At 44.0% G+C, this 16051-nt stretch overlaps 1 long non-coding RNA gene across 1 annotated transcript; it reads left to right on the top strand.

Moving 5' to 3' along the window:
• The first annotated feature begins 2388 nt into the window (after window positions 1-2388).
• LOC311234010 lies at window positions 2389-4440 on the top strand. The gene is made up of 5 exons (XR_014620054.1): window positions 2389-2452; window positions 3340-3369; window positions 3541-3595; window positions 3844-3928; window positions 4367-4440. It is a non-coding gene; the product is annotated as an uncharacterized lncRNA (long non-coding RNA).
• The last annotated feature ends 11611 nt before the right edge of the window (window positions 4441-16051 follow it).

The raw sequence follows: 16051 nt of genomic DNA, 5'->3' as shown, positions 1-16051 counted from the left end.
TTGAAACGTCAGATTTTCTGTCCTCGTGTCAACCCAGCCTGAATTTGGCGGTACAATGACTCACTTTGTCAATTTACATGAGACGTTTCTCAAACCCACGGGTCACGGATGGTGAAGGACGAGAGGCCTTGGAATGAAGAAGGGAGCCTGTAGCAGAGACGCCACTGCCAGAACGTCTCTTTCTTTCCTCTCTCCCTTCTTATAGGAGATCTGGGAAGATGCTTATCAGAGGGGGAAATGGCTGATTTGAGCATGCCGTTCTGCCGAGGCCTTGGAACTCATTCACATACAGAACACACACACACACACACACACACACACACACACACCCTCGCACACCCCGTCCCCAACCCCCGTGACATAAACTCCCGCACTTCTCCATTACAACAATAAGTCAAGTCAAGTCAAGTCAAGAGTTTTATTTGTCACGGCATACGAGTATACAATGAAATGCGGGTGGTCTTGCCCGCAACGATGTGCAATACAGTGGTACAACATATAATAGAATCCAATACAAAAAACATTGTGCAATAAACAGGTAACAGGCAACATGGTGTGACATCTCGGCATTTGTACATAGTTATTTACAGAGTATATAGGACATGCTAGGTAGCTTTGGTAGTGCAATACACTGTTACTGTTGCTAATACTAAAGTGGCCTTTCCTTTTGGCAATAAGTGTGGGTGTGTGCGGCATGAGTGTGTGCCCGCTCATGTTAAAGTGTCAAAGTGGCTGCTAGTGTGTGAGCGTGCACATCATGCGTGTCGTGTGTGTGCTCATGTGTGCTTATGTGTGGATAGTTCAGTGTTCTGTGGTACTCAATGTTCATTGTTCAAGACTCTGATGGCCTGCATGGGGGAAGAAGCTGAGCCTAAGCCTCTCTGTCCTATAGTAGCTGGGGTTCGCAGGCGTCTGCCTGACCTCAGCAGCTGAAACAGGCTGTTATTGGGGTGGTGGGGGTCTTTCATTATTCTGCAGGCTCTGGATTTGCACCTCTTGTTGTATAGAACCTGCAGGGGAGGTAGTGCAATACCCGTGGTACGCTCGGCTGAGCGCACCACTCTCTGTAGGGCCTTCTTGTCCTGTGCCGTGCTGTTTCCATACCAGGCAGTGATGTTTCCAGTCAAGATGCTCTCTACAGCTCCTGAGTAGAAGGACTGGAGTATCTTCCCCGATACTCTGAACTTCCTTAACTGTCTCAGGTGGTAGAGGCGCTGTTTCGCCTTCTTTACTACTGTGTCTATGTGTGTTGACCATGTCAGATCCTCTGAGATGTGGACCCCCAGGTACTTAAAGCTGCTCACCCTGTCCACGGTAGCCCCGTTAATCATCAGTGGTGTGTGTGTCTCCTGCTGTCCTCTCCTATAATCCATGATCAGCTCCTTGGTTTTTACCAATGTTCAGGAGCAGGCTGTTGTCCTGGCACCAGCGTTCCAGTACCTCAACCTCCTCCCGGTAGGCCTTCTCGTCGTTGTCCGAGATCAGCCCCACCACCACCGTGTCATCTGCGAACTTCACTATGGAGTTGGAGCTGAACTTGGCCACACAATCGTGTGTGTAGAGTGAGTACAGCAGGGGGCTCAGAACACAGCCCTGGGGGGACCCGATGCTCAGGGTGATGGTGTTGGAGGTCTGACCCCCCACCCTGACCGCCTGGGGTCTTTCACTCAGAAAGTCCAGTACCCAGGCGCTCAGGGCGGAGCTCAGACCCAGCTCGATCAGCTTGTCCACCAGTCTGGTGGGGACTATGGTGTTGAACGCTGAGCTGTATGAACAACAGTCTCACATAGCCCCCCTTCTGACGGTCAAGGTGAGAGAGGGTGCTGTGCAGTACCTGGGAGACCGCGTCGTCAGTGGACCTGTTTGTCCTGTATGCAAATTGCATAGGGTCCATATCACTGGGGAGGGAGGCACAAATGTGGTCCTTGACCATGAGCCTCTCGAAACATTTCATGACCACAGAGGTGAGTGCCACCGGTCTGTAGTAATAACTGTGAATTGAACTTGCATTGCTGCACTATAGTCCATCCGTTGGAAGTCAACGCCCCCCCCCCCCCCCCTCCATCCATTAACTCAACTGGACTGTCACTGTAATATTTATGTACAGTTGTACAGTGTCCCCCACCCACCCCTCCTACCCAACCCCCCCACCCACCCAACCACCTCCAATGTACAGTCAGATTGGTTATTTTTGGTTGAGGTTGAAAAAGCTATGTTGATTCAATATTTAATTACAGATACCATTTCAACATTTGAAAAACTGTCGTTGAATCAATTTAGTAGATTCCCCCTCCCCTCCTCCCCCTCCCCTCCCCTTCGAGAGGGTATAGTCCTAAGCAACTCGCGAGACCTAGAAGATCTCACGGGACTTGAGGTATTCAAACGTAACTTTGGCGCGATGGATGGTGTCTTCACTGACTGGCTTGACAAATAGTCTGAGCCAAACTCCTTGGTAAGTCATTGACAATATTATGTATTATGCCATTCACATACCATAATCTTGCTGTCATCGTTTGACTACATGCTACTTTGTGAATTATTACCGTGGTGGCAACTAGTAGGCTAGAACGAAGCTTGTTAGCATTATTAGCTAACATGCTAGATGGTATACTTAACTGGTAAGTGAGTTCTTATGGGAATAGTATGATTCCGTTCAGATACCATCACCGGGCTGTTATCGTTTGACTAAATGTTATCTCTGTGCCGTGGCAAATAGTTTGGAGCTTGTTTGAGCAAATAGTGATGCATATTATTATAGCTACTAACGTTAGCTAGCTAGCATGCTAGCTAACGTTAGTCTGCCATTTTGTTTCGTGATTAAAATGTACGTTTTTAATAGTTACATAAGCATTGTTGTAACTAGTGTTAACAAATACTTTATTATAGTTCAATTGTGTTAAACTTGGGACACAGCCATGGCTCTATTTTATTTCGTTTTGTATGTGAGGCATTTTAGCTTGCAGTTGTTGTGTTGCATTGTGGGTCTTCAGCACAAAGTAATCCCTTGCTGAGGGTAAGATGGTTTTCTGTCTGCTCAGACTCAGAATACTTAATTAACATGATCTGTGCTTCATAAAAAACAGATATTATTTATCTGGTTTTGGTTATTTTGCACAGTAAATACTTATTCAGGCCTACCTGCAATTCAGAATTTAATCCAGCAGGGCGGCAGTGATGTTCATTCTGCCTTTTGTTATATATAAAAAATGGGGCTTTGAAAGACTGACATATTTGAACTTCTAGCTCCTGCTACTCTAAACATATATATATATATAATATACACAGTCTTGATAAATTGCATACAAGGTTTTTTGAATATTTTGATCGTCTTCTTTTTAGAATTCGCTGGCAATCATCGCCGCTATCAAGGTGAGTTAACTAACACATTCTCAAATCATGTTTTGTTTTTACCACCAGACATGCGCTAGGTATATGGAGCTAGGTACACTTGCTACTGTAGGTTATATGGTGCTCATTGATAACTACTTTGATGGTGCTTATTTTTTCCTTATTTTGTTAATTATGTTGCTCTTTCTCTAGGAATGCCAATGTATAACTCCAGCCCCTATTACCACACTGCCATTGATTCAGCTCAGTAAGTATTATCTTTCAATTCAATATTGTCTGTCTTTCTCACCCCACTTCAAACTTCACACCTTTATCTGTGTTTTCATCTCTGTCTTTCTGTCTCTCTCACCTCGACCCCCTCCACTTCACACAACACCTACATTGCCAAAGCCTTTGTCATTTGATGACACAGCAGTGCTATGTCTGTCTCTCCCTCTATCTCCGTCTCCCTCTCTCACTGGCATAACATTTTTATTGTCGTATTCAATATTTCAGAGATTCTTCGCCAGAGGAACTTGAAGCCATTCCTGAATTACCACCAGAGACCAGCAGTTGCACGCAGGCAGAGACTGCCTGTAGCGTAAGTTGAATTTTATACACAAGTTCACTGGTGTTTATTCTTATATAAAACGTCTCTAAAGACGTATGTTTACCTTTGCATTGATTGGCGGATTTTTGACTGAAGACATTGGATCTTTCCTGCTCTCCCATCCAAGTCCCAGGTTGTAATGACATAATCATGACACTTAGTTGATTTTGAGTAGACAATTACTCGTTGCATCTGGGCTCATAGTCATAGCCATATAGGAATGACCGCTACACCGTCGCGCCAATAGCGGCCGAGGGAGGGAGAGTTAAGCGATTTCTTTGTCATTCAGACAGATTCTCCTATCTGCACCTATCTGACACGTATAGCCACTGATGGTGGAGAAGTGCTGTCCAATTAGCCATTTTGGGGAAATTCAGGCATAAAATAATATTCTGTTGTGTGTCACTGTCAAACAATCCAATATTTCAGAGATTCTTCGCCAGTTGCGGGAAGTATGTCACCACCTGAAGACGCAGACCACCACCTGAAGCCCATGTAGAATTGTGAGTTGAATTTTATACATGATAGATCAGTGGTTCTCAAACTTTTTACACCAAGTACCACCTGAGAATGTAGCTGGCTCTCCAAGTACCACCATATGACCGGTGTTAAAATACAGTCTATTCAGCTATGCACAGTTCACGCAGGAGGCAAATGTATTCCTAATACCATTATTTATTGTTAACTTTTGTCAGACACAGCCACAATGTACAAAGGGATAGCACTAGAACTAGCAAACGCTTCCACACAACTCATACAATGCAAGGGGCATTGAGAACATAATAACTAACATTCTCACATAGCAAGTGAGAAAATTAAGAACAACTGTATTTCAGCAAATGTACTTAATCTCTATCTCTCTCTCTCTCTCTCTCTCTCTCTCTCTCTCTCTCTCTCTCTCTCTCTCTCTCACACAGCAAGCAATTGTCCATCATTCTCTCTCTCTCTCTCTCACACACACACACACCCACACGCACGCACACACACACACACACACACACACACAATTATTTTGTTACAAAAACTTAATTTCCTGCATTCTGGTGCAGGACTTTTTGAAATTTTACCCTTTAAATGCCAGTTTGTGTGATGGCATCACAAATTATTGTTAAAATAAACACACAAAGTAAAATATGTTCAATAGGATAGGAGCCCCGCATTTAGTGATCTAGGAGGCAAGTATTTTGTAATAAGATCAGATAGATAGAGCAATCACAAAATAAAGAAATGAGGCTCATCGTGCTCGCAAGCCACTGTCTAAAGTCTAATTGTGTTCTCAGAGGGATGACACTGGTGATCTACACCTCTACCAGAGGCCAGCAGCCAGAGGGGGACCCTGCTGACCACAAGGCCATCTGAATCATCCTATGCTGAATTGACATGGATGGTATCTCCCTTAAGCTGATGTGAGTATAACTTCCATGTACAAACACAAACACACCCACTCTATCTATATCTCTCTTCTAGGACATGTCATCATCATCAAACCTTTATTTAATTCTTGGGAGAACAGTAGGGTTGTAAAAAAAAGTGTAAACATCTTCAAATCATTATTAACACATCCACGCTGTAAAGGGTTATTGCCCGCCATGCTTTGACCGCCAGATCTCGCGAGTAGGGTCGAGCTGCAGACTCGGAGCCTCGGTCCAGATTGGAACTTCCTGTACTGTTGTTTATACTCTGCTCCTGTGTTGTAACCCAACCCCCTCCAATGTACAGTAAATGACCAAGTATGGTTTTGTCAATATTCCAATGTACAGTTTTGCTTGTACAGTTGTACAGTGTCCCCCACCCACCCACCCACCCCTCCTACCCGACCCCCCCCCCCCCAAGGCGAAAGTCTCTCTGGTCTGCATCCCCTTAACAATTGTGTGTATTGAGCTGTACTGTACTGTACCCATTCTGCAATCTGTTAATAAAATGTTCAATCAAGAATGGAGTGATTGACAGTGTCAAAGGCCTTTTGTAGGTCCAGCATGATCTGTTAATACAATTTTCAATCAATCAATCAATCAATCAATCAAGACCCGCGTCGCAGGCACTGCATTCCGTTCTCAGAATGGATTTGAGAGAGATCATCAGCAGGCTATATATGATATTCAGACTCTAGATCTATTTGCAGAGCCAGATGAGATGAGGCAACCTGTGCGATTGGCTCTTGACAACTAATTTTGCATGTACTGTATAGGCTACAGACAGTATGTGTGTATGCGCGCACTGCGGGAGGTGGCCAGAAGCGCGCAACTAGCCAACTACTATTATTACTACTATATTAATACAGTTTTATCCATCGCAAAGCGCTCCAGCGCTTGAATACGGCCGGGGGATCCGCTCTATACAATGCAGACCCACGGCTCTCGTAATTATTATTAGAGTTAATAATATTGTATATTGTTTCCACTGCCTTTTTATTCTATTTTTACTTCTCCACTGTACTATAACTATGTCTTCTACTACCTGTACCTCCCCTCCCCCCGGCCCTCCCCATGCTGCTGAATTTATATTATTTTATGAATACAACGTTTAATGTTCGCTAACGTAGAGAAACGTCAGACGTAATTCGAGATACGTCAGACGTACTTCGAGATACTTCCGTACTTTCCGCCAATCAGCGCATTGCCCTGTCACAGGAGTAATAGTCCTGTGGCAGGGCGGAAGTTCCAATCTGGACCGAGGCTCCGAGTCTGCAGCTGGACCCTATTGGATCTCGCTGTACAGCGTTATTGAGATCAATATTGAATTTTTTCGCCATGGCATTCAAAATTCATATATACACCCATGGCCGCCTAGTTATAGTTGAAAGTGGGGGTGCAAGATTATTTTTTATTTTTATTTTTTTTTTACATTTAATGAATGTATGTGCAATTTCCTGCAATATAGAGCCTTCAATCTTGACCAAAATAAAGCTGCTCTTTTCACTATAAAACTCAGTTTATATTGCAGTATGATAGCTATAATAATAATAACTTCACTGCGAGGGCTCTTTTAGCTAACGCTAGCTAGGCACGTATGATAGCCAATTACTATTATAATAATAATAATAATAATAACTTTCCCATCCTCCCAAAGCCCCTCCGTTCACATCCGCAGCGGCAGTACCAACAACAACAACAATTAATTGACGCTATCAATAGCCCCAGTGAGCGCGGCGGCTGGCTGAATGAATGAATGAAAACTTTATTTAACAGATTGCAGAATGGGTACAATACAGTACGGCTCAATACACACAATTGTTAAGGTGATGCAGACCAGAGAAAGACGTTTGTCTTGTTTACATCAGGGTCCATACTAGCCCCTTTCGTGACTGTGCTGCACCGAGTGAATCCACAGTCACTTGCTCCTCAATGGGAAACCAACCTAGATTTACCCTGAAGGACTGGTTCTGGCCGAACCGTTCGTTATACAAGTATCACAGAGACATTACAAATGTGCTCACAGTTGCACGAGGGTTTCGGACAGAGATACGGGATGGTGCGCAGGCGCTGTGATCACCCAACGGCGGAAATAATGCCGCTTTGAGCAGTTTATAAAAAAATATTAAAAATATTTATTAGCAACGCCGAGCTTTCAAACCATCCCGTATCTCTGTCCGAACATATACAGAAATAAATACAGTAAAAACATACATGACATCATGACATTTATGGCATAGGGACATACATGACATACAGGTATATACTGTAGTACTGTTACATTTGTGACATATACGATATGCAAATAATATACAGTACTGTTACCCAGAGATCCTAACAGAAAATATTATATATATATGATGGGGATGAGACTGTACATTAGGAGGAGGGGGGGGGGGGTGGACATTTACGGTGGCCAGTTTCGAATTGCAGTCTCCCGTAGGTGCTCTTTAAGAGCGGTTTTGAATGTGGGCAGGGGTAAAGTGGGTTTTAGGAGTGAGGTTAAGCAGTAGTCTGACCAGTTTGTTTTGTGATGTTTGTAATCTTGTTTTTAGTGCCTTTGAGGTGCTTTGGTACCATGAGGTGCAGGCATAGTCGTAGTACCCTTGAATGAGTACTGAGAGTACCCATGATTTTTGCCATTTTGTTATCGTGAAATTGGTATTAAATTTAATTCTGATTGGCATTAAAAAGTCTTAAAGCCTTAAATCTGACTGGGCTAAACCCTGGTTATTTTCAGCCCAATTTATTCATTTCACTGCAAACCATCTGATCAATATATCACCCATACTACATAAAGCATTTACTGACGATCACGTAATTATAAACGCCCCCCCCCCCCTTTCCTCCGTGCATGATGACGCATAATGTATACGATCATATACAGTTGAATTTTTTAATATAGCGTGTCTAGGGAATAAACGGCAATCGATGCATTTAGGTCTATAACTCACGTTCTAGGAATTACTACAGAAAATGATAAAACATACTTATATTCTAGAAGGTATTTTTGTATTTTTGTATGAATGAAAAAGTATAACGTTCCTACATCCTGAACAATAGATAATCGATGTTGTATGCAGGCATTAAAGTGTTCCGTCTCAAGACGGATTTCCGTCAATTTGATTGGGGAGATCCGTCAATTTGATTCGCAGTCTAACGGAATTGACTACCTGGTATAATATGATTTGTAGATGCATACAAATTTTTTTTGAAATTTGAGTTCTGTCACTTTATTGAAGGAGTTTGATCGTAATAATTTAGGAAAAATCTGTGAAATAACAGTCTTTCACTGCTGAACTTTGAGTTCTGTCACTTAATTGAAGGAGTTTGATTGTAATAATTATGGGAAAACCTGTAAAATAACAGTGTTTCACTGCTGAACTTTAAGTTCTGTCACTTTATTGAAGGAGTTTGATTGTAATAATTGAGGAAAAACCTGTGAAATAACAGTGTTTCACTGCTGAACTTTAAGTTCTGTCACTTAATTGAAGGAGTTTGATTGTAATAATTATGGGAAAACATGTAAAATAACAGTGTTTCACTGCTGAACTTTGAGTTCTGTCACTTAATTGAAGGAGTTTGATTGTAATAATTATGGGAAAACATGTAAAATAACAGTGTTTCACTGCTGAACTTTGAGTTCTGTCACTTAATTGAAGGAGTTTGATTGTAATAATTCTGGGAAAACATGTAAAATAACAGTGTTTCACTGCTGAACTTTGAGTTCTGTCACTTAATTGAAGGAGTTTGATTGTAATAATTCTGGGAAAACATGTAAAATAACAGTGTTTCACTGCTGAACTAAGTTCTGTCACTTTATTGAAGGAGTTTGATCATAATAATTTAGGAAAAACCTGTGAAATAACAGTGTTTCACTGCTGAACTTTAAGTTCTGTCACTTTATTGAAGGAGTTTGATCGTAATAATTTAGGAAAGACCTGTGAAATAACAGTGTTTCACTGCTGAACTTTGAGTTATGTCACTTAATTGAAGGAGTTTCATCGTAAATGTAGGGAAAACTTGTGAAATAACAGTGTTTCACTGCTGAACTTTAAGTTCTGTCACTTTATTGAAGGTGTTTGATCATAATAATGTAGGAAAAAACCTGTAAAATAACAGTGTTTCACTGCTGAACCTAACCTGTCAATTAACAGTGATTCTCTGTTCTCGGGTTCTCAAATAATAAACAGAATTATCTGTAAATTTATTGCTTTTCCACTTTATTTTAATTAGGGTATTTCAATGTAAATTTTACACTAAATCTCTGTCGCCAAGCTGCCAGACTTTTACCGTTTTTTTACCGATTTCTTTTTTACAGTGTTTATACAATCACCAGAAAGGCTTTCGAAATGCCATGTTGGCTTCAATATTTTCAAAACAAATGATATGAAAAGGTTATGAAATGAACAACATAAACAAGAATGTGATAAAATATGTAATAAAAACAGAGCTCAGACTGTATCTCTATTACATGTCATATATGTTATGATGAATTGAAAATGGGGGACCCGGACGTAAACAAGACGAAAGTCTTTCTCTGGTCTGCATCCCCTTAACAATTGTATGTATTGAGCTGTACTGTACTGTACCCATTCTGCAATCTGTTTTCAATCAATCTATCTCAACGCATACATTTGATTGTAGAAATCGTGACGTCAGAGTGTCTTCGATAATGTTGGGGGTCCTTAATTCCTGTATGCGAATTGGCATCATGCAGCACTATCATCATCATCCGTATCAACTAACATTACAAGTACATTAGAGGAGGAAGTTGGACACATGTTTCATCATTAAATGTCAGCAGATAATCAAAACTAGCTAGTATGATGATTGCTATAGCTTAAAAAAAACGGCATGCCCTGGTATGTATGTGACAAAATAAACCTTAGTAATGTATCCCTTTACTTGAAGTGAACAAAGTGCTTCTCATGTACTCATGTGTACAAGTTCATATTATGGTCTACAAATGGTAATGTTAGTATATTAGTATACTAGTATTTAATGATGAAACATGTGTCCAACTTCCTCCTCTAATGTACTTGTAATGTTAGTTGATACGGATGATGATGATAGTGCTGCATGATGCCAATAAGAATTCGCATACAGGAATTAAAGACCCCCAACATTATCGAAGACACTCTGACGTCACGATTTCTACGATCAAACGTATGCGTTGAGATAGATTGATTGAAAACAGATTGCAGAATGGGTACAGTACAGCTCAATACATACAATTGTTAAGGGGATGCAGACCAGAGAAAGACTTTCGTCTTGTTTACGTCCAGGTCCCCCATTTTCAATTCATCATAACATATATGACATGTAATACAGATACAGTCTGAGCTCCGTTTTTATTACATATTTTATCACATTCTTGTTTATGTTGTTCATTTCATAACCTTTTCATGTAATTTGTTTTGAAAATATTGAGGCCAACATGGCATTTCGAAAGCCTTTCTGGTGATTGTAAGTGCATAAATTAACGAGTACACCACTTTATTCTTTTAAGTGTTGGTCCGCGAGCGATACCCATCTGGGTGGCCCGCGGACCCATCTGGGCCTCTCTCGCGTACCAAAAGTTGTCCGCGCGCGCGGATCAAAACATGTCAGCGCGCGCGGACCAACTGGACCTCGGTGTCTATTCGACAAAACATGTCGGCGCGCGCAGACCAACTGGACCTCGGTGTCTGTATTCGAAAAAACATGTCGGCGCGCGCAGACCAACTGGACCTCGGTGTCTGTATTCGACAGGCTTTTGTCCCAATCGGCGCACCAACTGGCCCTCTCTCGCGGACCAACTGGGTCGCGCAGGATAACTCGATAGGCGGTGTCCTGTATAAGTCAGGCTTTGGATAGGCGGTGTCTTGTATTAGTCAGGCTTTTGTCCCAAACGGCGCCTCATACCGGGCGACCAAAGAAATCAGACAGCGGGGCAGGGGACAAGACAAAGCAACAAACAAAAAAAAAATGGGCCATGCTAGCAGGGGAAGCTACACCTAAAGTGGGGCTAGCAGAGGGACAGGGTAGCTGCCAGAGCATTGCTAGCTACAGGGCCTATGCTAGCTGTACTGCTACATTAGCATAGCGGCTGCGCTAGCTGCCGGAGCTAGGCTAGCAGACAGGGCTGGACTAGCAAAGGAGAACAAGCTAGCTGAAAGGACAGTCCCAGCTGTGGGGAACAGGGTAGCTAACAGGGGAGCTAACAGGGGAGTTAACAGGGGAACTAACGAGGCTAACTCACATACACTGTCTGTGCTGGCTGGGGTCGTCGACTGGTCGGGTCGTACTGTTATGGTTTGTAACCGACCCCAATCGCACAACACAAGACAGGTATGAGAGTAAGCCAAAACAGGGCAAATATTTATTATAGAACAAAAAGCGGCACAGTCCCTTTAAGGGAAAACACAAAAACACTAGAGACAAGGAAATATGGAAAATGCGGCACTGTGCCTTTAAGAGGCGAACAGGCTAAGGGACTAAGGCTAAGGGCCAGGGCTAAGGACCAGGGCTAAGTGTCAGGGCCAGGACCAGGGGCACTGGAGAGGGGGACAGGGACAGAGGCCCGGAGAGGCGGGCTGGAGACAGAGAACAGGGTTAAGGCCTTGGACAGGGCGAGGGCCAGAGCTGCTTACAGGGATGAGGACAGGGTTCCGACGGCGGAGGCCTGGCACGGGAACAGGGGCCCCGACGGCGGAGGCCTGGCACGGGGACAGGGGCCCGACGGCGGAGGCCTGGCACGGGGACAGGGGCCCGACGGCGGAGGCCTGGCACGGAGATCCTCTTCCGGCCCTACACCGAGTAGGGCTCTGCTGCTCAGAAAGGAATCCTCCTCCTCGGATGCTGCAGACGGGCAGCGCAGAACAAAGGGGGTCCCAGGGGAACGGGATGGGAACAAGTCATCCTCCCGTGGAATACTAGGGAGCGACGACGAGCCTGGGTCCAAGGGGAACGGGATGGGCACACGCCGTCCTCCCGTGGAATACTAGGGAGCGACGACGAGCCTCACCCCAGGAACGAGGATCACGAAGAGACGCCTTCCTCCCGTGGAATCGGGAGCGATGGCGAGCCGGCTTGACGTCTGGAGTGGGAACACTGGAAAACCTCCCGTAGAGAATTAGAGAGCGAAGACGGTGTCCCACTCCAGGCAAACGGCGACAGGTGGTGATGGCTGGCACGTCGTCTCACGCCGGAGACGCGGCAGGTGATGGTAACGTACAGGATGGTAACGTACAGAACTCCATGAACACAGAACGACCCGACCAGGACTGGAAGGGAGGTCCAGGTATATAAAGCCCTCTGGGGCGCTAATCACAAACTATGACAGCTGCGTGAAGGTAGAGGAACAGAATGTCCAAGGGTGGGGGCTGGTGAAGGAGAGTAGACAGGGAAAATTCTCGCAAGGGTGGGGGCTGGTGAAGGAGAGTAGACAGGGAATGTCCAAAGGTGGGGGCTGGTGAGGAGAGGACAGGGAAAAAAGGTCCAGGGAAACAGGCGAATCCTCACAGTACCTCCCCCTCCACGGGAGCCACCGGGCGACCAAAAAAATCAGACAGCGGGGCAGGGGACAAGACAAAGCAACAAACAAAACAAAAATGGGCCATGCTAGCAGGGGAAGCTACACCTAAAGTGGGGCTAGCAGAGGGACAGGGTAGCTGCCAGAGCATTGCTAGCTACAGGGCCTATGCTAGCTGTACTGCAACATTAGCATAGAGGCTGCGCTAGCTGCCGGAGCTAGGCTAGCAGACAGGGCTGGACTAGCAAAGGAGAACAAGCTAGCTGAAAGGACAGTCCCAGCTGTGGGGAACAGGGTAGCTAACAGGGGAGCTAACAGGGGAGTTAACAGGGGAACTAACGAGGCTAACTCACATACACTGTCTGTGCTGGCTGGGGTCGTCGACTGGTCGGGTCGTACTGTTATGGTTTGTAACCGACCCCAATCGCACAACACAAGACAGGTATGAGAGTAAGCCAAAACAGGGCAAATATTTATTATAGAACAAAAAGCGGCACAGTCCCTTTAAGGGAAAACACAAAAACACTAGAGACAAGGAAATATGGAAAATGCGGCACTGTGCCTTTAAGAGGCGAACAGGCTAAGGGACTAAGGCTAAGGGCCAGGGCTAAGGACCAGGGCTAAGTGTCAGGGCCAGGACCAGGGGCACTGGAGAGGGGGACAGGGAAACAGGCGAATCCTCACAAACTGGGCTTGTAAACTTAGGAATCCTGTCAGTGTTTCCCAAACCTCTCATGCTTCTGATTCTATTCAGCAGGCCTTTGGTACACTGATCGAATGCACTACTGCTGTGGGTTGTCAAACTTCAAACAGGGGACCCACATTTTCGGGATAATATTCTTTATGAGCCAAACCTGATTTAACAGATTGATTGATTGATTGATTGAAAACTTTATTAACAGATTGCAGAATGGGTACATGGTTGTGTTTAGGCTAATATGCTTGCTAAACAATTAGCCCATGGGGCTTTGGCTTGATATCATTACTTCCCAGGAATAATTCTGGGACCCATTTTAATCTTCCCACGACCCACTGTTTTGTCTCATTGACTTTCCAAATGATAAGGGCATGGATTTCTATCGTGGGCTCCCATCTTGTGGTTGCCTTGGGAAATGCAGATGTAGGGACTGTGTGGCTGCCCATAGAGAACAAAATCATTTCCACAATATCTTATGAACAGTATCGTCTACAAATATAGAACTCTATTTGACACTAGCATGACTGTTACCTACTGTAATGAGAAAGAGACAGTGGAAAACGTCTGTAGTGTTATATGCCTACAGATTTTGTAGTTTGCTTTCCAATTTAGTCTATGAAGATACATTTGAAAATAAATTGTAGAAAGAGATGGGCATTGTAATTTATTAACATCATGTAATAACTAATAACATCAACCATCCTATCATTTTAATATGATCACTTTCTAAATAATAATAATAATAATAATAATTATTATTACGTTTATTTATAGAGCACACTTTAAAATACAATGTAGTCTCAAGGTGCTTTAAAATATTAAATAAAAAAATACACACATAAGTAAAACACATCAGGACCCTGGAGAAAAGCACTGTGGAAGAGATGTGTCTTCAGGTTTGATTTAAAAACAGTGATGGAGTCTGAGGCCTATAACTGTTTCTAATAATAATAATAATAGATCAAATTTATATAGCGCCTTTCATAGAACCCAAGGTCGCTTCACAATCAGGACAAAAAATAGGGCAAGGAAAAATAGGGGGGGGGGAAAGAGGGGATGAGGGAAGGTAAGGGATAATGGACCTAATCTAATCTAAACTAACTGATGGGGAAGGGATGAAGAGGAGACCTAGATCAGAGGATCGTAGGTTCCGGGATGGAGTGTACTGGTGGAGGAGATCAGACAGGTACCGGGGGGCGAGGGCATGGAGGGATTTGTAGGTGAGGAGCAGGAGTTTGAAGGTGATGCAGAACTTGACTGGAAGCCAGTGGAGATGGATGAGGGTGGGGGTGATGTGCTACCAGGGCTTGGTGTGAGTGAGAACCCTGGCAGCTGAGTTCTGAACATACTGGAGCCCAGTAGCGGCGCCAGAGAATTGGCCTCGCGGGAGCTTTGGAGGGGCTGGATTGTTTATAGCAGGGGCTAATGAATTTTAATGCAACAAACAAAAACAATGGCTAATTTAATATACTGATATTGAAAAAAATAACGTTTTTCTCTGGTCTGCATCCCCTTAACAATTGTGTGTATTGCGCCGTACTGTATTGTACCCATTCTGCAATCTGTTTTTCATTCATTCATTCATTCATGAACAGCAGATCAGCTGTTGCAGTCAGATCACTGCGGCGGGTGACGAACAGATCAGAATGCATGCAAACACGACTCACCATACCTTGTTTGTTGTTAAGTCCTCCAAAATCCCTGCTAATGTTTGAAACATGTCACATATCCACTCGCCGCCCTCCAATTCCAGATTGGCGTTGAATGCAGCAGCTACTTTATCTGCCAACTTGCCTCGTTGTTGTTGTTGTTGTTGTTGTCGCCACATATTATGCAGAGAGGACGTCGGCTCGGCACGCAAGAATCACCGACCTGTTGCGATAAACCCGTATTTTATGTATGGCTCCTGTTTATTAAAAGAAGCGTTATATTTCCCCGTTCTATCCAAAGATGTTTGTTTTGTTTTTTGAACTCGCACGCAGCTCGAACGCGGAAGTGAAATAATATACATGCGGCCCGGTGGGACTATTCCATTGGTTCTCCCAGTCCACGTGACCATTTCTAGCATTTCAATTGGCTATAGTGACAGACATGCTTTTGATGACGTCCGGTAGATAGATACAGCTTCACAATAAAAGAGGTGGAGATACTCATCACGCAAACCCACGATAATGTTGCCGTCTCTCTCTGCCAAATTTCTCAGTTCTTCGCTTGATATAATTAATACAAATGTCCAATATAACGGAATTCGTAATGTATTTTATATATAAATAAAATAAAAAACATAACTGGGAGGGGGGGCTTAGAGGGGGCTAAGCCTTTTTCAGAGGGTGCTTAAGACCCTGCTAGCCCCTCCCCCCCGCCGCCCCTGCTGGAGCCTGTCCAGGGCTTTGCTGGGTACCCCGAACAGGACTCCATTACAGTAGTCCAACCGGGAGGTGACGAATGAGTGGATCAGGGTCTCAGCCACAGAGTCTGAGAGTGAGGGT

Source organism: Notolepis coatsorum (genome assembly GCF_963971535.1).
Source record: "Notolepis coatsorum genome assembly, chromosome: 9".
NCBI classification, from domain to species: domain Eukaryota; kingdom Metazoa; phylum Chordata; class Actinopteri; order Aulopiformes; family Paralepididae; genus Notolepis; species Notolepis coatsorum.
The sequence above is the reverse complement of the archived record's forward strand: the minus strand, read 5'-3'. Positions and strand labels throughout refer to the sequence as shown.